The 24,506-nt window shown below is 36.1% G+C and overlaps 2 long non-coding RNA genes across 4 annotated transcripts; both read left to right on the forward strand.

Moving 5' to 3' along the window:
- Positions 1 to 2,837: 2,837 nt before the first annotated feature.
- LOC145116298 (uncharacterized) lies at positions 2,838 to 5,505 on the forward strand. Of its 3 annotated transcripts, none has more exons than XR_013711983.1 (5): positions 2,838 to 3,993; positions 4,162 to 4,311; positions 4,521 to 4,617; positions 4,757 to 4,944; positions 5,207 to 5,505. It is a non-coding gene; the product is annotated as an uncharacterized LOC145116298 (long non-coding RNA). The 3 variants fall into 3 exon arrangements; XR_013711985.1 differs by having other exon boundaries at positions 2,838 to 3,918; XR_013711984.1 differs by having other exon boundaries at positions 2,838 to 3,004; positions 5,207 to 5,504.
- Positions 5,506 to 18,082: 12,577 nt separating this feature from the next.
- LOC145116898 (uncharacterized) lies at positions 18,083 to 20,868 on the forward strand. The gene is made up of 2 exons (XR_013712368.1): positions 18,083 to 18,389; positions 18,532 to 20,868. It is a non-coding gene; the product is annotated as an uncharacterized LOC145116898 (long non-coding RNA).
- The last annotated feature ends 3,638 nt before the right edge of the window (positions 20,869 to 24,506 follow it).

Raw genomic sequence — 24,506 nt, forward strand, 5'->3', positions numbered from 1 at the left:
CCTTCTTAGGGTAAAATGACCATTTTACCCCTGGTCAAAGTCAACGTCCTGGTTGACCCTACTCGCCGAGTCAGCCTATTGGCTCGCCGAGTTCTACAACTCAGAAACCCTAAAATTCGCGACTCGACTCGCCGAGTCACCCTATGACTCGTCGAGTTCCCAACCTAGCCATCATCGCGACTTAACGAACTGACTCGTTGAGTCGTCCTCAAACTCGTCGAGTCCTAACATAATCAGAAAAGGGACAAAATCATACTACTCGCCGAGTTTCTCAATCAACTCGTCGAGTCCTATGAACATCATCGGGGTTTCTTCATCGGGCTCGCCGAGTTCCCTCATGAACTCGTCGAGTCCCTTGCAGATCTAACCTAGATTACTGATTTCTCACTTCTACAGCTCCACAATACATATCTATATCATTTCCAAGGCCCTTTTCCATAAAGTTGGAGACTTGATGGCTTTGCACACCTCAAATGAACCCAAACTCAAGTTATAGCAATCTACTTCCATAAATGTGACCATGGCTTGGATGAAAACGGATTCAAGCCTCCTTTTATGATCTTAGAAGCTAAATACTATATGAAGAAGGGATTATTTTGCATACAACCCATAGAAACTAACTCATCCTTCTCAAAAGGGCCAAAAGACCCAAAAACTCAACATACAAGAGATCTAAACTATGGTTCATCAAGCTAAGAAGTTTTTACCTCAGAAAGCTACCAAAGATGAGTGTGTTCCTGGATCTTGTTCTCTTTCCCCAAGCTTGTTAGCTCCAAGCTCTTGCAACTTCCATCAATGGCACCAAAATACACTCAAAAGCTCAATAAAGGGGCTTTCGGACGATTTAGGGTTTCTAGAGGATAGGGAGGCTGATAAGGGAGGCCCAAAGGGGGTTTAAGTTGTTTATATAGGGTGCAAAACCCTGAAAATAGGGTTTCCCTCTGACAGACCTACTCGTCGAGTCCATGCTTGGACTCGTCGAGTAGACTCTTTAAACCCCGCGTCCTTTCTGCCATCTACTCGACGAGTTAGGGCTACTAACTCGTCGAGTAGCTCAACTAATTTCTTAAAATAATTCAAATGATTGCGTACCAGGAATGGGACGTTACAACCTAAATCGATCCATCCTGGAAAACAAGTGTTACAACGCTGGAGTGCAAAACCCTATTTTTCGAGCCTAGAGCCCTAATTAAAGGATGTAATGGCTAGGGTTTTGCTCATCCTCAGCTTTCATCACTCCCTCAAGCCTGTATTCAACCGCAGACCTCCTTGTGTTCATCTTGAAGGTTATGGGTGATCTGTGACCTTGTAAGAGGAAGAAAGGAGCTTAAGTGCAAGGATTCAACAAGAAAAGTTATTCACCACCTTCTTGTGCATAGTTTGGACCTTAATAAGCCCACATGTTCTTATATTTTAGCCAGAAGATGAAGAAGGTGAAAATAAAGAAGACTTTGGGTTTTGGCATCATCAAATTTGGGGAGATTGTAAGGTCAAACCTTAGAGTTTGATGATATACAAACAATCATGCTGACTCAATCAGTGCCAACATCTACCAGGCGCCAACGTGAAGCTAAGTTTGCAAAGTCGTGTCAACGCGATATGTATATTTTGTAAATATAAAATATACGTAGTTAGTTAGTAGATCATATATCTTAGTGATATCGAATATACTTTATTATTAATGTTGATTAGGTGATATCCATGGTTTATAGAGATTCACATTGTATTTACTTTTCTATACGTACTATCCGATCATTAGTTGATTATCGCACCTTAGAGCTTGGTGCTCATTCTCTTGTGAGAACTTTTTCTCATTGAAAAACCTTTGTGCTATTTCTATGTTCTTTTATTCACTCTTATTGTTAATCATCATAGATCAAGAGTACCTACAAAATTAGCTTACACTTATTCATGGAATATATATAACAGTGTTTGACCTAAACCTGAAGGCCAAATCCAAAAACGTTGACGAAACTATCCCTTGACATGTTTGATGTTGTTTCAGATAAAGGAACTAGCCCATGAGCGGTACCACATGCTTGGTATGCCTAGCAACTATAGGGTCGGTTGAATTAGTCTTTACAACTTAACATGACTTTGGGTTTGGACTTGGAATTATTAATACCAGAGATCATGTTTTGTGATTTGTGTAGGGAAGATAACTCATACGTTCAACACGACTCAACATAGTTACAAGGTAGTCGGTGAAGATGAGAAGATGGAAGATGAGAAGAGAGAAGTTGATGTCGATTATTTCTGGATGTGCGGAAAAAATGAAGGGGCAAGGGACGTATTTATTTCATTCATCGATGTTTTTTAGCCGAGTGATCCATAGGTTTGCGGTTCAGATGTTCGAATATACCAATAAACGCTTTGAATTTGGCCGATTAAGAGCCCAACCTCTTAAGACAATCAATCACAATAATTATGTAGTCATTTTGATAAATATATGTTGAAAATAGTTGATATGTTTTAAGGTTTTATTTATTAATTTTATTCAATATTATTAAAATATTTGTATTATTAACACATATATTTGACCACTAACAAACAGACGAAACATGTAACAAAAATAAACATGAAAAATAGTTAAAGTATAAAACAAAAATTAAAAACTAAACACGTAATTTTTATAAAGTCACATGAACACTTTTAGCAAGTAATAATAAAAAATATATAAACCTTACATAGAATGAAAATTTGTTTTTATAATCAAAATATAATTCAATGCCTAATTTTGATAATTTCACACCCCGCCCAAAAGTTCAAAAATTAGAGCTCTTTCTCCCATACCCGCCATTTCATTGGCCAAAAAGTTGAAAATTAGATCCCTTTCTCCCTCACCCGCCATTTAACACTAGAAACATGTGTATTCTCCACTGCAACAAAAAACGAACCGGAAAACCCTAGCCACAGCCGCCTCTCCTCCTTACCACCGCAGAGCACCGCCACTACAACTTTTTCTCATGTCGCTCTGGTCGGCGTCTAACGACTTAGCATTTCTGTAAGTGAAGCGATTTTCATCTTATCTTCTGCATTAAACTTCCATTACTATATTAGGCGACACAGTTGATAGTAGAACAAGTATATGGAACCATGAGCTTGAATTCTACTCCAGTTTTATAGCAAAATTTCCTACAATTTCAAGATAAAAAGTAGAACATACATTCTTTACTTTTTGGGGGAGGGTTGTATACGTAATTTTGGGTGGTTGGATTTTTTTTGGTTTTTCATGATTGTGAGTTAGAAGTCGCATATTTTTGGTTACTTGAATTGAGTTTCTACTATTTCAGCAGTATTGATTTTGCTTGAACACATTTAGAAATCACTCTTTGTGTGTAGAAAGGACCAACGGGAGCTTGATAAGTTTAGACATCAGTTATATGCTTACATATTGATCAATCCTTAGTAACTTGAGTCATTTTTAAGAATTAGCTACAAAAACTACCAGTGAGAGTTTTACTAAGTAATTAGATCAACCATTGATCATGCAAATGGAGTTCATACTGGTTTGTGTTATGTGTAGTTCCTAAATTAGAACATATATTTTGTTAATAAGTTGAGTAAGTAATTGGACTAGCCATCGATGATGCTTAGATTAAAAAACGGAGTTCATACTGGCTTACATATGTTATGTTTTATTCTTATATTAAAAATTAGAAAGCATATGCATGTGATGCTCTGGCAAGCAAGGCAGTCGACTTTGAAACACATGTGCATGCTTTTCTTTGAATCATATTTCATTTTCTTTTTGTTTTTTGCAGCATGAGTACTCAAATGCTATAACACTTTCACATGATTTCTATAGAATCTTTTGCAGTACTGAATTAGTCCAAAACAGTAGCTCATGGAAAAGAGAGAACCAAGCATACTAAGTTGTTGGTGTTTTTTGATAGTTGTAATGCAAAAGCGTTGAAGGTTTGTCTGGTTGTTAATAGATGGTTTCTTAGACAAGCACAAGCTAATCCATAAACGTTTTGAGGAAGGTTAAAGGTGTTAACAGGGGTTTAGTTTGCAAAATATAGTCTCCCTTATAAAATTTTTGAACATATGCTTCCCTTTCTCTTTTCATTCATTATCATTCCCAATTTTAGCTTTTAATATCTTCTCAAATTACTTCTAGTCCCACATTTTCTCATTTTCTTTATTGATAATTTGCAGCTATAAACTAGTGCTGAGAAACACTGAGACAAATTTGGTCAAAATGAAGCAAGATGGCTTTGTGACAATGCAGTTTGTCTTGCAGTAAACCTGGAACTGAAAGAGACATTTTCATGTCAAGTGTTGACTATTGACAAGAAGCTGCTTTTGGTAACATTTCTTATATTAGCTATAGCCTAATTATATTCTCATGGAAATGTGGAAAGAAACTCTATACATTGCAAGAATGTTGTAGGGTTTTTTTTTGGAATATGTCAATGAACATTTTGTATTTGCAAGAAAAAATTAAAAGTACTAATTTTATTATAAGGTTTACATATTTGTTATGATGAAGTTCATTTCTTGATTCTTTGGATCAGCGTACGTGTTATAGTTATCATCAAACACCTTTTGAGTAGGGGAGCCTTTGTCATGTCCTTCATCTTCAGATGCATATTGCCTCCACCATTGAATCAGGTACTTTATTGCCTCTTCTCTCTTGCCTCTCTCTTATTTTGGTTGATTAATCTTAAGAAGTTTATGCTTCTTCTTTTCTTCATTCTTATGGTTATTGACTAGTTTTTTCACATTGACTGGTTTTTTCACACTGACAAAGTGACAAAGATTGATGAGTTAGTACACCCACTTCATCTATGAGAAAATCACTTGAAGGTTATGATAGACGACATAGATGATACATTTAAAGGTATTCATGTTCCTCTTATATCAAATGAAGTTGGCATCCTACAAGATGCAGTCGACTCTGTAATTCAATGGTTGTGGATTACAATTGTTCTCACTAAGGTACATCTTCATTATCCTTTACTTTTTTATCTACTATAATCTATATACATGTTAACTTGAAATGAGAGAATTCTTTATATTTAAGCCTTTATTAAACATCAAAATATCATATTTAGGCTGACAAATAAGATATTTTGATGGTTGAGATGGGCACATTCGAAGTCCTCCCAAATTAAATGGTTTATTAATGATTTTCTATTAGATTCAACTGTTTTGAAATGTTAGACAAAAACTGATTTTTTGTTGTATTTGTTTTTTTTAGTGAGGATGGAGGATCGTTGGTACACTTGATTATGGGACAATCTCTCTTCGATGTGTTAACAATTTCTTTTTTGAAAATTTTCATGTAGTAAGAAATTACTAAATTAAAGAGTTTTTTTTTGTGACACTCATCATGCTTTTATCAATGAATATAACGGTTGGTTGTTATGTCTACATTATTAAACTTGTTCATCCGAGTATACTATCCGTATTAAATATGTGTTTTGGATGTAAGTCTCAGTTGTGTAGGTAGTTAGTTACATAGTTGTGTAGGTAGTTAGTTACATAGTTGTGTAGGTAGTTAATTGTAACATAGTGTAATTTTGGATTACAAAATAAAGTATTATAAAATCAATGTTCGTTATATGAGTCGGTTATGTGAATGGAGTTGGTGCGAATTTAATCTTTATATGACCCGGTTTTAAGGATTAGAACCGGGCTCTTATCCCCTTATATGACCCGGTTTTGTGTTGTAGAACCGTGACCTACTGTCCTTATGTGGTTTAGTTTTGTGTATTTTAATCTTTTTATATGTCCCGGTTTTAATGAAAAACCGCGTTCTTTTCAGACTGATAGGACCCGGTTTGAAAACCGGGTTTTATTTGTTTTTTCACATAAGACTTGCTGATCTTAGGACCCGGTTTAAAACCGGGTTATTTAACTGATTTAACCGGGTCATATAAGCCTTTTTGTAGTAGTGATATAAATTCATAACATTAGAATAAAAATTAAAATAAAATAAAAACAAATGATAAGGTGATATAATTTCATGTATTTATTTAAATCAACGATTATAATTTTATATAACTAAAAAAATATCTCTCAATGAATAATTTATATAAAATAATAGATTAATAATTTTAAGTTTTTACTATGAAAGTTTAATTAATTTTATAACTGTGGTTCCCACCGGTTATAAACTAGTTATATAAAAAACAAAAACTAGCAACAAAAAGGAAAAATAAACTTGGTAATATGTTTTGTCTTTTTATTCGCAAATTACACATCGATAATATTTTGAAAAATCTTCCATAAGAATTCGACTCCACTTTATTGTCACCGGTCTACACAATATGTAGGCAAGCTCGTTCAATAAATGAACATGGACATCGTCATCACCAGTTTTCTTCAAATCTTTAAACATCATGACAATCCTTTATATGCATCCAAACAAAAGCTAGATTTGTTGATTGAGACACTAAATGAATTCGATCAAGATTCTACTAAAAACATTATTGCCCCCTCGGGCAACGATGCTCTCAATAAGCTTATTACTAAGTTTCCTTAGATCATTTGAAATTTTACAAGAGAAGAAAGAGTTTGGAGAACATATCATAGGATTTGCGAAAGAGTGGCTGTTCCAACAAAAAAGGAGGATAAGACATTGTTATAGATATTGATGAGCTTTATGACGGAATTAAATCACCATCTCTTAATAAACCAAAAGATGATTCTCTATTTCCTCTTCCACCAAAGTTTCCCTTTAATCCCAATGATTCCCTCTACCAAAGAAAAAGAACATATTTCATTTCCTTCCATCAAAAACAACCAATAGTACTAGAGGTTGATGATGTTTTTATAGAAAACACTACACTTGAGTTTGAGAACTGTTATGAAAGATAATTTCCCATGAAGAGGCTACTAGCCTTCACGTGAAATATATATAATACATACAATTAGGCTCATTGTACAACAGTGGGCTAACTAAATAACATAATACTTGGGCTAACAAAGATTTAGCATACAAATATATATAACGTCTAACATCCCCCCGTAGGCTGAACGGAGGGTCTGGAACGAACATTCAGACTAGATCTGAAGTCAAGAAATAAAGAAGATGGGAGCCCTTTGGTGAAGATGTCACCATATTGAGACGATGAGGGAACATGAAGGACACGAATCTGACCCAAAGCAACTTTGTCGCGAACAAAGTGAATATCAATCTCGATGTGTTTGGTGCGTTGGTGCTGAACGGGATTAGTAGATAGGTATACTGAACTAACATTATCACAGAAGACCAGAGTGGCAGTGAGAGGAGGATAAGACAATCCGTGTAGTAAATTGCGAAGCGAACTTGTTTCAGCTACTGCGTTTGCAACCCCACGATACTCTGCCTCAGCACTAGATCTCGAAACAGTGCTCTGTCGTTTAGAAGACCATGAGAGTAAGTTCTGACCAAGAAAAACACAGTAGCCAGAAGTGGAACGTCTGGAGGTGGGGCAACCAACCCAATCAACATCTGAGTAGGCAATGAGGCCGCGAGCTGGAGAAACATATAACTGTAAACCATGTACCAGAGTACCCTGAATATATTGTAGAATCCGTTTTAGAGCAGTAAAATGAGGCTCTCGAGGGTCATGCATGTAGAGGAAAACTTGTTGCACATCATATGAAATGTCTGGGCGAGTGAATGTCAAGAATTGAAGAGCACCTGCAAGACTACGATATAGAGTCGGGTCCTCAACTGGGGGTCCCGTACCATCAAATTTGGTAGTAGTTTCAACTGGAGTTCGAGCGGATTTGCAAGTAGACATCTTTGCTCGGGCTAGAATTTATGTAGCATATTTTTCTTGAGATAGAAACATTCCATGACGATCTCTAGTGACTGAAATACCAAGAAAGTAATTTAAGGAGCCCAAGTCAATCATCGAAAATTCTGAACTCAAGGTGGTGATGACCTGTTGAAGAAGACTTGTGGAAGAAGCAGTTAACACAATATCATCAACATAGAGAAGAAGGTAGGCAATATGTACTCCCCGTCTGTAAATAAAAAGAGAGGAATCTGATTTGCTGTTGCTGAATCCAAACTGAGTGATAAACTGAGAAAATCTATGGTACCACGCTTTTGGGGCCTGTTTAAGACCATAAAGCGATTTCTGTAAGACAAACATGATTAGGAAGAGACGGGGTTCGAAAACCCATTGGTTGGCGTATATAGACGGTCTCCTGAAGGTGACCGTGAAGAAACGCATTCTTCACATCCAGCTGATGAATAGGCCAGTGATGGGAGACAACAAGACTAAGAACAGTCCTGATAGTAGCCGGTTTAACAACCGGACTGAAGGTTTCATCACAGTCAATACCCGGACGTTGACTGCGACCGTTTGCAACCAAACGTGCCTTGTAACGAGCTAAAATTCCATCTGCATTAAGTTTCTTTTTAAACAGCCAAATACAATTAACCACATAAGCATTGGAAGGCCGAGGTACAAGTACCCAAGTTCCGTTAGAAATAAGTGCATCATATTCATCTTTCATGACATTTAACCAGTTAGGATCTTGAAAGGCTTTTGAGTAGTTGCGAGGAATATGAGAGGAGGAAATGGTGTCAGTGTGAGGATTGAGACGATCAAAGGGTTTATGTATTCCCCGTTTGGCACGAGTAACCATGGAATGGGTGCCTGTGGAATGGGAGGTCGGAGGCCGAGGGGCAACCGGGGTGGTAGTAGGAGGTTGAGATGAAGAAACAGGAGGATGAAGAGTGTTGGATGACATCGAGGAGGAGGAAAGCTCCGTTGTGGAAGCAGTTTCGCCAACAGAAGTGTTAGGGTTGGCGTTGACAGAAAGGTCGGGATGAGGAGTGTCAATGGTTGGAGAAGATGGAGATGAGGTGGTATGGTGAAGGGGTTTTGGAGGGGTGTTTCGGTCATTAAATAAGTTGCGAGAGTCAGGAATATCTAAGAAATCATATCATGGGCATTCATTCGGAGTCATAGAACCAAAAGGAAAAGTTGTTTCATCGAAGGTGACATGACGAGAGATAATAATTTGTTTGGTATGAAGGTTAAGACAGCGGAAGCCTTTGTGGTTAGAAGGATAACCAAGAAAGAAGCACAGAACAGAACGATGTTCAATTTTATTGGTATTGGGTAGGTGTGGGTAGTAGAGACAACCAAACACATGAAGATGAGAGTATGTAGGCTTAGTATGCAAGAGTTTTCGATAAGGAGTATCGCTGTGAAGGGTAGTAGATGGTAGGATGTTTAAAAGATGTGTGGCCATGTGAAGAGCTTCCACCCAATATGTAGGGGGAAGATGGGCTTGAAACAGGAGGGTACACATCATATTATTTAGAGTACGAAGCATGCGTTCTGATTTTCCGTTTTGTTGTGAGGTGTAAGTGTTGGGTTTTGAGCATTCTAACACTTCCTAAGTGTACATGCAACCCTAATAACCTTGGATCTATGTTTGTCTAAAATACATGCAAAATTTGTTTTCCAAGGTTTATAACTTATCTAGCATGGCATGGGGAACTTTTAAACATAAAAGAACTAGATGAATTACATACCTTTGATTGTGAATTGATTCCTTAGGAGTTTGAGATCCAAGCACCAATAATGTGAATGCCTCAAATGGAAATCACAAATCACCAAAAACTTGGAAAAGTTATGAGAGAGTATATCTATGCTCTAGAAATCGGCCACCTTTCTTCACACACACTAGGGTGTCATTTCATGCATCATAAGCTTGTTTATATAGTGCACATGATTAGGGTAAACCCTAATAACCCATGTCTTTTCCTTTCCAAGGATCCATGGGTTAAAAGCTCCATGGATCATCCATGGACTCCCATATAAGCTTAGCCCATTACCATAATGAGTGTTAGCCCACACTATATAAATATAATAGCCCATGTTTAATTAGTCATCATTTGATCACTAAATTAATTCATAATTAATTTAAGACCAATACTAATTAAATAATACAATTTCATATTAATATATTATAACTTATAATATATTAATGAATCATAAATATACTATTCTCATAAAATTATCCATATAAATAGTTCGGGTGAAGTGCAACCCAAATGGACCATGCCGGGTCGGGTCAAGTATATACCAAATAAGTTATGGACTTAGACACATTATCCAACAGTCTCCCACTTGGATAAGTCTAATAACTATATTTGCCTATATGACTTCAGGAACCAACCGGCAATCGTAGCTCTCGAAAACTCTGTTGAACTATGAAGTGCCATTTTAGATAAGTGATCATATAATCCTCTGTTCACATGATATCAGCCGGACAATTACATGGAACAACGTCGTACTTATTGTCTAGCAGTTTGTTTCCCGATTTCCGATTTGTTTGACAAAGAACTTAATCCAACACATCAATTTAGTTCTGACCGGGCCCGGTACATAGGTCAAAACAAAATCATCGAGGGGCCCAGATATTGCTTCTAATCCTCCAAGGACTAGAAGGAACAGATAAACTTCGACTCATATACTTGTTTCTACTACTTGTTGAATTATACACAAAGGCACATTTTATAACATCAAGTTACTGATGCGTTTTCGTGCAATCAATGTACAACCAACTCATAGGTAACAACTCATATCTCTAGGTTTGAAGACTTACATGATATTACCGTCTCACGATCACTCGAGATAAATTCCATGAAGTGATGCAAGTGAGCATGGGTTGAATCCAATACTCATAACTTATGAGCACTCATGAGTGTTGTAGCCATGTCCAACATCTTAGACCTCTACAACCAACTCATGACAGTCTTGATTCATATCTACTTCCAACATATGACCGACTGTGGATGGTTTGAATAACTTAATCATTCGGAAAGAATAACCTAGTTATTATGGAAGTCAAAACATGCATAGTGAAACACAAGAATAATTGAATCCAATATGGTCTCAACACTTATGAATATAAATAAAACACCTTTTATTCATCACCATATTGATTCCACATTATTCTGTTTCGATTTATCAACTTAACACTTGAATTAAAGCAATAGTTGTCCCATGCTCCAAGCATGTACACTGTTTTCTAAACAATAGTCATGCCATACACCAAGTATGCACACTATGTTTGTCTATGATCTTTACTTTGTGAAGTAGATCAATTGAACATGATTCCAATGATGCGCATTTCACAGTCCCAAATCCTTACCGTAAATGAAAGAATACCGAATTCTTGTCATTTACTGTAATCTGTTAGATTCCAAACTTATATGCATTGATCCTCTTGTAATGACTATGCACAAAAGTCACAAAACTTGTCAACAGTCATTACAGAGTATTCCAAAGGAGATCAATTCCATGGAAACGAAGTCTCATATTCAAAGTACATTGCTTTGAACATCCTTCTTGCATACAAGTTTCTAACTTTCTCATAGATTCTTAATATCCAACTCCCAATATGGAAAATTTCCATATTCCCATTTTGATTATCATATCTGAACAAGAGCTACCTCTTTCCAGAATATATCTATATGGTCCTTCCAAAATTTAACACTATACTTCCAACTGTCCCTTAGCAACCAATCTTTGGTGAACCTTAAATTGTCCTCGACAATTGCTTAATCATTTTAGTCATATTCGGTTCTATTCTTTTTTCCCTCTTAATGCTCTAAGCATTTTGAAAAATTTAGAACGGATAAATATTATAGCACATGTGACCGATCCTATACCCGAAGCATATGAGACACGATTCATGATGTCTCACATAAAGACCTGATACTAGATCAGTCTCTTGCTACAATATTTTTTATTTTTTATTTGCCATGTTTTCAAAAATCGACTATGAAGAGGGATGCCGTAATCATAATCGAATTTGAGAACGCAATATATATAGAATTTCCTTATGCTGAACCATTCCAACATAAAATTCATATATATATCCTTGACTAAAGATGATTGAAATCTCAATCTCATGTTTTCAAAAATCGACTATGAAGAGGGATGCCGTAATCATAATCGAATTTGAGAACGCAATATATATAGAATTTCCTTATGCTGAACCATTCCAACATAAAATTCATATATATATCCTTGACTAAAGATGATTGAAATCTCAATCTAAACTTTTAGGATTGAAATGAAGTATAATTTCCTCTCCCTTAATTATAGCAAAACAACCTTTTCCAAGTGAAATTCTTGTTTTCTATAATTAACAATACTCATCATAATTGATTATGCTCCCACTAGCATAATAATTATTTAGCACAACAATTATGCTCCCACTAGCTTTGACATGTACTCAGAAATCGACTTCTAGAAATAAATACTTTATTGACTTTCATCACCAAAGTTCAGACTTCTGATACGAGATGCTTCGATAAAACTTTATCTATGCTTCTCAGACTCATACATCTTTCTTTAGATAGCTCACATGTGTGTCTAAACAATTATGAAGAGGGATGCCGTAATCATAATGTTTAGACCTGTTTGCCTTTTCTCACAAGTCCATGTTAATGTGCCGGTTAACCACACACGCTCCACTAACGACTTTGAGAATGCAAACAACACAATTGCTATCTACTTAAAATCTACTTAGTGAAAGCGTTTCCTCACCATCATTTTCATGAATCGGAAAGAAACCTTATGACACTTAGATTTTATGGTGTATGTGTTCCTACCCATGTGAATTTGTCAAAACCTTAATCACAAGACAAGGTTAGTGACAAACTCAAAATCATATGGATTGAACTTGTTCAATCTTGATTTCTTGCCTCTTGGTCGCCCAAGGGCCCACCATTGCTTCCAAGTTGTTATGCATACAATTGAGAACTCACAGAACTCACAAACATAGTCAACCTTACCGGAATAGGCACAGAAACAAGAATTATGTCAACACGATAGGTTACAAACCTCAAGCCGTGTGCTAGTGATAAACTATAGATTTTATCCTTGATTAGCTCTTGAAACTTTCAAGACCTTTAAGACTCCCACTGTCCTCTTGACATATAAGTTTCTCTTTGTCAAGATCCATTCCTTGACAACCAAACAAATATTCAAGAGTCAGTGCAGATCCTTATCAAGATAAACACTTCACACAATTGGTGTCAATTGGTCTTTGTTTTATCCAAAACATCACAACTTACCAATTTCAAATTTACAAGAGTAGAAAACATTTTACTCTTACATTTGACAAGTGTTATAAACCTTATTTAAGATGTATCACTCAAGTTACAATCTTGGAGTATGACTTCAAGACTTGTTTTTGGAACGAAGTATGATTCATCTTCCTTATTTTAACCATTCCAACAATTCATGAATCCTCTTCTTAGCCACAAAATGCACTAAGATGTCCTTAGAGGATGAATTGTGACATGGTTTCTTAATCATTAAGATGATCATAAAACAAGATACTAAAGTACTCTCCCATCTTTTCAGATTTGAGAAACTTTTATCTTTCTGCCCAATTTGATTCTTCCCATTCGTCCTGCCATACATTGAAACTTTTCCAATGTTTCAGAATTGTACTTCAACTTGTAGGTACAACCATATTTACTAAAATTTAGTAAATCATGACGAATAGTCTTATCGATCTTTGTGGTGGACTTTGACCTGCACACACCCAGTGTACCCGATCCTTTAGTCTTTCACCTGTCTCACATATACATGTGGTCAGGGAATTAGTCTTAACTTACCAAAAATGAAAATTCTCATTCATCATTCAATACAACCTGCATGATTCCAAGTTTCAGTCCAATTGAAACCTTGGCTGATGAGAATCTTTCCTTATTTGATAAATTTAGACACTACCACAAATGAAAGAATCAAATGCACATTTCCATTATTGCTAGAACCATACAAACATCAATTTTTCATAAAATGCCATTGCAAGGAGATATAATAAAATAAAACAAAATTTTATTTATTTATAAATGCGGAAAAACTTTTTCCTTACAATGCAACTTTAAATGAAAACAATGCTATTACATATCTTCTAGCAATCTATCATAACTCTTATGTAGCAGCTCAAGAATCCGATCTTCGAACCATGCGGTTGAAATCCATATTCGCTATCAGATTCAGCATACTCCTTTTATTAAGTGTCCTTCCCTTTGCTTGATCCTGAAGCAGAGTCAAACCTTTTGTTTCTACTTGCTTTCAGATCTTTTAGGTGTTCAGGGCAGCTTCGTTTCCAATGTTCCTTCTCATGATAATAAAAACATATAGACTCTTTGGGAATGGTACACGAGATTATTACAGACTTAACCTTTCCCTTTGCCTTTTGGTCTTCCGGGTTGACCAATGCCGATCCCTTTCCATTGGGAAGAAAAGGCTTTTCTGGACTTCCAATGTTACCATTGTCCATGTCCATGGAAGTTTGAGAAATAGACCTTCCACCCATATTTGCTTGACCATTGCGCCACATCATTTCTGACTCAGCAACAACAAGCAAATAAGATAGATCTATTAGGGTCATGTCGTGATCTATCACATAGTAGTTCTTAATGAACTCACTATATGACTCTGGAAGTGACTGAAGAACCCAGTCAATAGCCAACTTCCTTGGGACAACGACACCCAACATTCTCAACCTGTCAAAGTGTGACTTCATTCCTAAGACATGAGTGCACACAGGTCTTCCATCTTTATGTTTCATTGCTAGTAGGGCTTGAGTGACCTTGAATTTTTTTAAGTCTTCGAGCTTGTGGGTCAGGGAGAATAAATGGAGGAGGTGGAGGTAGAGAAGTATGATTTCCATGAGATTTGGGAAGATCACAGTTGTCTAAACCAGACATCTACAATGGGAGATATTCAAGTTAGTTGATTTTAAGTCCTTAATACAACACCCAATATGAAATATTAAGGCTAGGACCCAACACAATATTTTATAACTTGGAAGAGGGATGCCGTAATCCAAGCTATAAAATATTTGAAGATAGGTGAATGACGATTCACCAATTTCCACCATGAAAAATGAAATAAATTATTAAGTTTTAATTGGATTTGAAACTCCTAGATCTTTTTAGATTTATTGAACATTCAATGACATGTTTCAATCTCGATTGTGCCCTTCAGGTTTTGTGACTGGGATGCCGAGGATCACAAAACAAGGTGTGAATAACCATGCAAACTCACTTGGTACCCTTAATATTATCATCTAATCGATGTGCCGGTTAACCACACACGCTCCACCGATCTATGATAAACATTAAGTCACCCTTCGTGATCCTTACTAGTCCAAGTTAGTGTGCCGGTTAACCACACACGCTCCACCAACGACTTGGTAAGGTACAAAGTGTGAATTTCATGGGTTGACACCAAATTCACATTTTCCTAAAGTAACTAAGATTGGGAATTATAAAAATATTTAGTTACTTTATAATCATTATACTTTTAATGAGAATTAAAGTCATTGTCCTACCCGTTCGGCTAACGACCCTCCACCGATCAAGGAAGCGGTGGGTGAGAGTGGACACCCATTAAGTTGCCATTTTATAGGCAACAGCCTTATACCCCCCTTATAGACCGGCTTCGTGAATGAGGCCTACTAACGGTAAAACGACTTGATCTTATACATATATATAATAATTAACCATTAATGTTATAAATAGTATAAGGGTTGAATTTTAACTTTTAAAACTCTAAGGGTTGGAATTAAAGTATATTAAAGTGTGTGTAACTTTACAAATTCCAAAACTTGAGGGCAAGTTTTGAAACTTTTCAAAACTTTTCATTTCATAACTTATGAGTTAATGGTTCATAAAAATGAAGACTCTTCATTTTTATGTAACTTATGTGTTTAAAAGAAAGTGACCTTTGGATATCCATAACTTGAGGACAAATTATGGACTCCATTAAAACACATAAATGATCAAGAATTAATGATAAACAATTCAGCAAATAATTCCTATCATTTTTCTAAACTCATAAGAACATGAACATGATCATCAAGATTTCAAGAATTATATGAAAACATAAAATCATGGAATTTTGATATAAGCCATTGTAAATGGATTAGCATAAACATTACACCATCTAAAACAGGTTTTAAAACATCAAAACAGTTTAGGGTAATGTTTCTAGTCCATTTCCAGCAACAAAAGTCGAAAATCTGCTGTCAGTTCATTCTACTCGTCGAGTGCACGAACCTACTCGACGAGTAGGATGAATTTTCACTTGGACTCGTCGAGTCCCCCCATGGACTCGGCGAGTCCACTGTTCAGACAGCAAACAATTTCGATTTTTAACACAATTTTGCATCAAGTATCAACAAACAAGCCTAGGCTCTGATACCACTGTTGGGTTTTGAGCATTCTAACATTTCCTAAGTGTACATGCAACCCTAATAACCTTGGATCTATGTTTGTCTAAAATACATGCAAAATTTGTTTTCCAAGGTTTATAACTTATCTAACATGGCATGGGGAACTTTTAAACATAAAAGAACTAGATGAATTACATACCTTTGATTGTGAATTGATTCCTTAGGAGTTTGAGAGCCAAGCACCAATAATGTGAATGCCTCAAATGGAAATCACAAATCACCACAAACTTGGAAAACTTATGAGAGAGTATATCCATGCTCTAGAAATCGGCCACCTTTCTTCACACACACTAGGGTGTCATTTCATGCATCACAAGCTTGTTTATATAGTGCACATGATTAGGGTAAACCCTAATAACCCATGTCTTTTCCTTTCCAAGGATCCATGGGTTAAAAGCTCCATGGATCATCCATGGACTCCCATATAAGCTTAGCCCATTACCATAATGAGTGTTAGCCCACACTATATAAATATAATAGCCCATGTTTAATTAGTCACCATTTGATCACTAAATTAATTCATAATTAATTTAAGACCAATACTAATTAAATAATACAATTTCATATTAATATATTATAACTTATAATATATTAATGAATCATAAATATACTATTCTCATAAAATTATCCATATAAATAGTTCGGGTGAAGTGCAACCCAAATGGACCATGCCGGGTCGGGTCAAGTATATACCAAATAAGTTATGGACTTAGACACATTATCCAACAGTAAGGGCACGAGAAACGCATGTGTATACCATTAGATTCATATAGTTGATAAATTGAGCATTGTTGTACTCTTTACCATTGTCACATTGAAATGTTTGGATGTCTGTATGAAATTGATTTTGGACATATGCACGAAAGTGAAGGAATTTAGAGAATACATCAGACTTTAATCTAAGAGGATAAACCTACACAAAATGAGAAAATTGATCAAGAAAAATAACATCATATTTTATTCCACTGTGACTCTGTAATGGTGAAGTCCACACATCAGAATGAACAATTTGAAATGGAAACAAAGCATGAGTTTTGGATAATTGAAATGACAAACGAGTATGCTTGCCAAGTTAACAAGCATGACAAACAAAAGGAGAATCCTTTTTATTACATGAAATAGAATTGCTAGAAATTAAATGGTTGAACACGGGTTAACCGGGGTGACCAAGTCGTTGGTGCCACAAGGATGAGCTGATACTGAGAAAGGCTTGAGGAGTGGGGGTGGACACCGGATAGAGATCACTTTTGCTATCACATCGAAGGAGGATGCGTTTGGTGCGAAAATCCTTCACAGAAAAACCAAACTCGTGAAATTCAATAGAAAATTTGTTATCATGAGTGAATTGACGCACAAAAATAAGAGTTTTAATAATTTGTGGTGTAATAAGAATATTTTTTAGGACAAGAGTACGGAAAGGATTTAAATGAATATGAGATTGAACAAGTTTAGTGACCGGAAGACGAGATCCATCGCCGACTAATACCGATAAATTTGAATTGTTGCACGTATTGCTAAAATACTTGAGAGTACCTGAATTAGCGTGAAGGTGCGCGGTTTCCCCGGTGTCCATGTACCAATCTGTATTGCCTGGATCTTGAAGGGTCATAGAATTGAACGCTTGCGGTAAGGTAGTCGGTTGATCCATATTATTTGGGCATTGAAACCATTGCCAATTATTGGGCTGTTGTGCCATGGATAAAAAAAACATGCTGTTGGGCTGAACTGGATTCAAATTGAGCCAATGTTGAGGGAAAGAAGAATTTGCAGTATTGGTCCATTGAGCTTGATGGGTCGGTGGATGTGGTAGCAGCCCACGCTGATGTTGTTGACTTTGCGTCGTCGACCAAGGGTAAGAGGCGCCCTTTCCCCAATTGTTTGGACTGCGACTAAAAACACCGGCGTCACCTCTGCTTTGTCGTCCGCCCCTGCTGCCGCCATTTCGACCGCCGCTACCGCCACCTCGCTGATTTCGACCACCGCCTCTGCTACCACCGCACTGATTTTCACCTCGTTGATTTTGACCTCGCTGATTTTGGTGCTCTGTTGTGAGAATAGTGGGTGACGATGAAGTATCTTGGTGCGAAGCGAGAAATTGGTGTGAGTGGTCTTTAAGCATGGATAGTGAAACTTTGTATTTGCCGTGAATAACCCAATGGGTTAGTGTTTCATTATATAGATGACTTTACAACAATAGATCCTAAATACATGGATCTGATCACATACAAAGTATATCACGAATACTAAATCTAACTGACTATGTTATCTTCTTATCTCATTTAACATGGATCGTTCTTCAAGTGTGAGCATGGAGCGCATCTCAAGGAAGGTGGGGAACGGCTTCTGGTGTCTGATGGTGGTGACGACGTGAGCAAATTTCAGAGATAGGCCATTGATGGCATAAATGACGAGGTTTCTTTCGGGTACCGGGGAGCCAATGTTAGCAAGAAGGTCGGAGATGGACTTGATACGAGTACAATACTCCATAACTGAAGAATCTCCAATGGTGATGGTACGAAGCTCATCATCTAATTCCATAGATTTTGTTTCTTTATTCTCATGAAATAAGTCTTCAATGGTCTTCCATACAACTGCTGCTGTGGCGTTGGGTTTGAGGATAGACTGGAGAACAGGTTGGGTGAGAGTTCCATATAACCATTGTTTGACAATATTGTCAACTGTCTCCCATTCTGGATCATCTTCAATCTTAGAAGTGCCATTAAGATGTCCAAAGACTTTGTATCCAATGCAGTGAGTTTTAAACAGTTCTTTCCAGGAGTCATAATTCAAGCGGTCGAGATCAAGGAGAAGAGGAACATAAGATTTAATGTTGGTTATCCCATAAATTTTATCATTGGGAGAGGGTTTAGGAGTAGAAGAAGATCCAGTCATAATGAAAAACGAGAAGGGAGAAGCTTGGAGAACAAACAGAGAGAAGAACAGATGTAGTAGAATAGAAGAAGATGACAACCACAGGAAGGGATCGACTAGGGTTAGGGATAATAGTAGCCTGATACCATGTTTTGAAAGATAATCTCCCGTGAAGAGGCTACAAGCCTTTACGTGAAATATATATAATACATACAATTGGGCTCATTGTACAACAGTGGGCTAACTAAAGAACATAATACTTGGGCTAACAAAGATTTAGCATACAAATATATATAACGTCTAACTAAAGAACAACAACCACTGTTCGACAACCAAGCCAAAATATCTGAAGTAGCTGTTGGGTTAATCTTGATGGTTCGGATAGAGTACGGGTCAAGTTGGGTACGGGTCATATGCATGGGTCATCAATATTTTGCATGACTTGGTCTAGAGTTGACCGAATTTGTTGGACTTGAAAGTGAAGGGTGGAGTTTGTTGCTACTTAGAAGGAATACGTGGGATGTTTATGAGAATGTGTTTTTATTGTTTTGTTTATTATAAATAGGTAGCACTAGTATATGTATTAAGCAGAGGGTAATTAGTTTACTTGAAAGTAATATAAACAATTGCTGTTTTGATCGGTGTTTGAGGGCCTGATTTCCAACATTTGGTATCAGAGCCTACGGCTCGTTTAGAAGAAGAGAGAGGCGATTTCATGTGAATCGCAGGAAGAGTGAAGACCGGCTGCTAAAGCAGCAAAGACCGTCGTCGGAAAATCAGAATACCAGCATGAGGAAGGAAGACTGGCGAGAAGTCTGACCGGAACTCGCCTGCAACATAGAAACGGAAAGTGACCGCTGCCAGGAAGATCTCTGACAGAAGACCGACAAAGCAGCAAGGGATCGGCTGCTTGAAATCTAGACCGAAGACCGCAGAGGGGCAAAAGAGATCCGAGATTTGCCTGAGAGATAGAGATCGAGTACCAATTCTGTGACAGAAAGGTACAATTTTTGATCGTATTATTGCATAAAATGTGTGATATCAAGAAAGAGAATGCCGATTGCAACCATATGCAATCAGATTGAGAGAAGGAAGAAAGGAGAGACTATCGCTCTCCATGTCTGTGCGTGGATGTTTTTTTTTGGTGCTGGGTCTTTGTGATCAGAAGGAAGAAAGAAAGAAGCAACAACATGTTTGTTGCATGTTAGCAAGCAAGAAAGCAAGTAGCAAGTTTGTCACAAGTACAAAGCATGAAGAAAGGCTGCACAACAGCAAATTAGAAAGAAGAAGAAAGAAAGAAAGAAAGAAAGAAAGAAAAAAAAGAAAGAAAGAAGAAAGAAAGAAAGAAAGAAAGAATGAAGAAAGAAGAAAGAAAGAAAGGAAGAAAGAAGAAAGATGAAAGATGAAAGAATGAAAACAGAAAGAAGAAAGAATGAAAGCAAGCCATACTTTTGGTGATCAGAAGAAAGAAGTAGCAAATCCTTGTCATATGCTAGCAGATTAGAAACAAAACATCAAGTAGCAAGAAACAAGAAGAAAAGTAGCAAGATCAAGATCAAGATCATCAAGATTAAGGGGTGAATGTTGGGTTAATCTTGATGGTTCGGATAGAGTACGGGTCAAGTTGGGTACGGGTCATGTGCATAGGTCATCAATATTCTGCATGTTAATGACTTGGTCTAGAGTTGACCGAATTTGTTGGACTTGAAAGTGAAGGGTGGAGTTTGTTGCTACTTAGAAGGAATACGTGGGATGTTTATGAGAATGTGTTTTTATTGTTTTGTTTATTATAAATAGGTAGCACTAGTATATGTATTAAGCAGAGGGTAATTAGTTTTCTTGAAAGTAATATAAACAATTGCTGTTTTGATCGGTGTTCAAAGAGTGATTGAGGGCCTGATTTCCAACAGTAGCCTCCGGATATTGATGCTTTTAAGTCACCGATCTTTGAACTCGTAAATGGTGACTTCAATCACTCCAAGAGCACAATAAAATATAAAGGGTAACATGTCTTAACTGATGACCAAGGTGAAACTATAATAGCACATTTAAGCCCAATGAAGCTTTAATTGTCCAATGGCGAACATGTTGTTCACTTTTTACAATACGAACAAGATGATATAGATACGAAAGGATTTTATTAATGCATATCATGGTGGATGAAAACTTGATCGCAAAAACACTTGCATCAGTTACTAATTATTGTATGCAACACTTGTAAACTATTAATCAAATAAGCAAACTTGTGTTTAGTTATCTAGTGCCGAGTCAGAATATATTGTTGAGGCCAATTGTTGCGCACAAGTGTTTTTTTATGACATCACAAGTTCTAGACTATGGCTATTCAATTATCCAAGTACCAATCTATTGTGACTGTTCTATTACAATCACAATTTCACATAATCCAATTCAAAACTTTTGCATGAAACACATAGATAGCACGTTTTATTTTCTAAAAGAAAACATTTGGATGGTAAAATCGAACTTATTTTATTTATATCCACTAAGGAGATAACAGGTGTATTTATGAAAGCCTCATATGAAAAAGACTTCAAACAATTTCTAAATATGTTGGAAATGATGAACCCAAATCCTGCTTTTCTTATGTAATATCTATGTTTGTAGTCTGGAGCTTTGCTAATTGACTTTTATCTATTAGCAGTCACCTAGCCTGTGTCAGCTATATACTATGTCTATCAGCGGTCCTTTAGACTACTTATACTCTTTGTTCATTTAGTTATTAAACAATCCTTTTCTCTAATTTCTTTATAGAAGTTGAAAACTTCCATTAGTTTTATCCTCAGACCTTGTGGTCCATGTTAGCAATATCTTCATTGACTCTACTTCTTTCTTACCACAATTGGGAATAAATTGAGTCTTTACGATGGGAACTTAATTTGACTTACTTCAATTAACTCTACTGCTTTATTAAACATGGTGAATTTAATTATAATAATTTTCTCTCAAAAATTAAACCGGTACAATCTTTGCTAACCTTTTAAGAAAATGGTTGGTAATCAAGAAGAAAAAGTGTCTATTGACGTGTTAGAAAAAGAGTAATCAAGACACCTAGAACTTTATTCTTTCTTTCTCTCATAAATGAAAATGGTGAAATCCTAAAAACTCAAAAGCTTCATTGTAAGACCCCACATTTTCGGTTTGATGTTCAATTCTTTAAAAAAGCATTTTTATCTCATTTTAGAATCATTAGTTTCGGAATTAGGTCCCATAGTCATTGTTCAAAAAAAAAAAATTCAGCTTAAAGTACTTAGAGCGGGTTAAACAATCATAATATCAAAATAATAATTCAAGTAACCAAACAATACCGTGACCTTTTAAAATCCCAAATCATCCTCTAAGTCTTCATTTTCTACTACCACCTGAATGCATGTTAATATACATGGTATGCATTGGGAATGCCTAGCGAGTAATGCCGAGAATTCACACCTTTAGAGTCAAAGGAATTGGCTTCATACCTTTGACCAATGAGAATTGCTTAAAAAATTATAGAACTCTTTATGAAAATTCAAGTCATAAATCTTAGGAAAACCTTGAACATATTGAAAACTCTTGAATAAAAAGTATTAGTTACTATTCATCATATATTATTATAAAAAATCATCTTTAGAGTCCTAATAAAAAAATATCCTTATTAGTCATAATTATATACTATCTTTAGAGCCATAATAAAAATATCATCACTTGATTCATAGTAAAAGATCCTCGTTAGAGTCATGATCAAAATATCATCAGTAAAGTCTTATTCAAACTATCATCATTAAAGTTATAATCAAAATATCTTCACCAAAGTGATATTCAAGTATCATAATTAAAGTCACATTCAAAATATAATCATTTAAGTCATAATAAGAATAAATGCAATGCATTATGCTTCTAGCTATTTCCTACTGTCAATCTCATATGTCCAACCTCATAAATTATAAAATCATAACGTGAAAAGTGTCTCACAAATTCATTATGGGAGATTATCCAATTAATGTACCACCTCTGAAAAGTGTCTCACAAATTCATTATGGGAGATTATCCGATTAATGTACCACCTCTGAGGTAAACATTATATGCAACCCTAAACTCATAGCTAGGATATTTTCCTAGACCTTGTATTCGAGTGAGGCAGAATCTAGAGTGATAAGTCATTCAGCATCATCAAATTCATTTACCATGGATTTTAGGATTTTTTAAATTGTTATATTTGGCAATTAAAAAGTAATTTATAAGACAGTTAAAAAAATATTTATATTATTTTTTCAATAAATACTTTCTTAATTATTACAAAACTCAATCTTCTATATATATATATATATATATATATATATATATTATATCATTCTAACAACTATATTTTCAGCTACCGTATATTTTTAGCTACCATAACAGCCTGAGATATCTTATAGATCAGCCTAACCTAAACATGAGACAAAGGTGGTGGTTGGATGTAGTGAAAGATGACGACTGTGAGATTCTATACCATCCAGGCAAGGCCAATGTGGTGGCCGACGCCTTGAGTCGGAGAGAGGTTAGTGCCCCAACTCGGGATGTGTGTATGAGGATGACTGTATTGACCCTAGTTTTGGAGATTATCAAAGAAGCACGATCAGAGGCCATAAAGGAAGAAAATCGGAAAAAGTGAGCAGGTGATCTGTGACAACCCGAAACTTTTCCGTTATCCTTACTAAATATCCGTTAATCAAATTTGGATTCTTATCTAATTCCGTCAAATTTGATAGTTTGGGAAAGACTTTACGTTTAAATAAATCATTTCGAATTTATTTCCGTTCATGTTAGTATAATTTTTGGTCTAACGGAATATTCTAAACTCAGTTCGATCGACTTCCGTATTTGAAAACAAAGTTTTCTAAGTCGAAACATAGCATTCGGGCCAAACGACTCTTCAAAAGGAGTTTACGGCCGCAAACCCGGTTTACGACCGTAAACTCTGTTTACAGCCGTAAACCCTCCCCCACCTCCTGACCGTAAACTCACCCCTATATAAGGGATGAGTGGCCTCAATTTCTCACTTTACACACTCCAGAAGGCTTTCTCTCTCTACTCTCTCTCTCTCTACAAACTTCGATTTTTCTCAAAGATCCTCAAGAATGTAAGTGATTCTTCACCTTGATTATGTTTCTATCTCATTTCTAGTGGCAAATCCATGTTCTTAGCTCATAAATCTCATCATTTTTCTAGATTTTCTCTCTCAACAAGAACACCAAGAACACACACTAGTGTTTTTGGGACTCTAACCACCCTTTCAAGCTTCTATTTCGTAAGTACTCTACCCTTAGCTTGTTGGAATACAAGAATCACTTGTTAACATCTAGAAATCGTGACCAGAAGGGTGTTTACGGTCAAGGCAATCTCCCTTGACCGTAAACTCTATTTAA

Source organism: Lactuca virosa, chromosome 5 (genome assembly GCF_052849685.1).
Source record: "Lactuca virosa cultivar CGN04683 chromosome 5, Lactuca_virosa_CGN04683_v6, whole genome shotgun sequence".
NCBI lineage: Eukaryota > Viridiplantae > Streptophyta > Magnoliopsida > Asterales > Asteraceae > Lactuca > Lactuca virosa.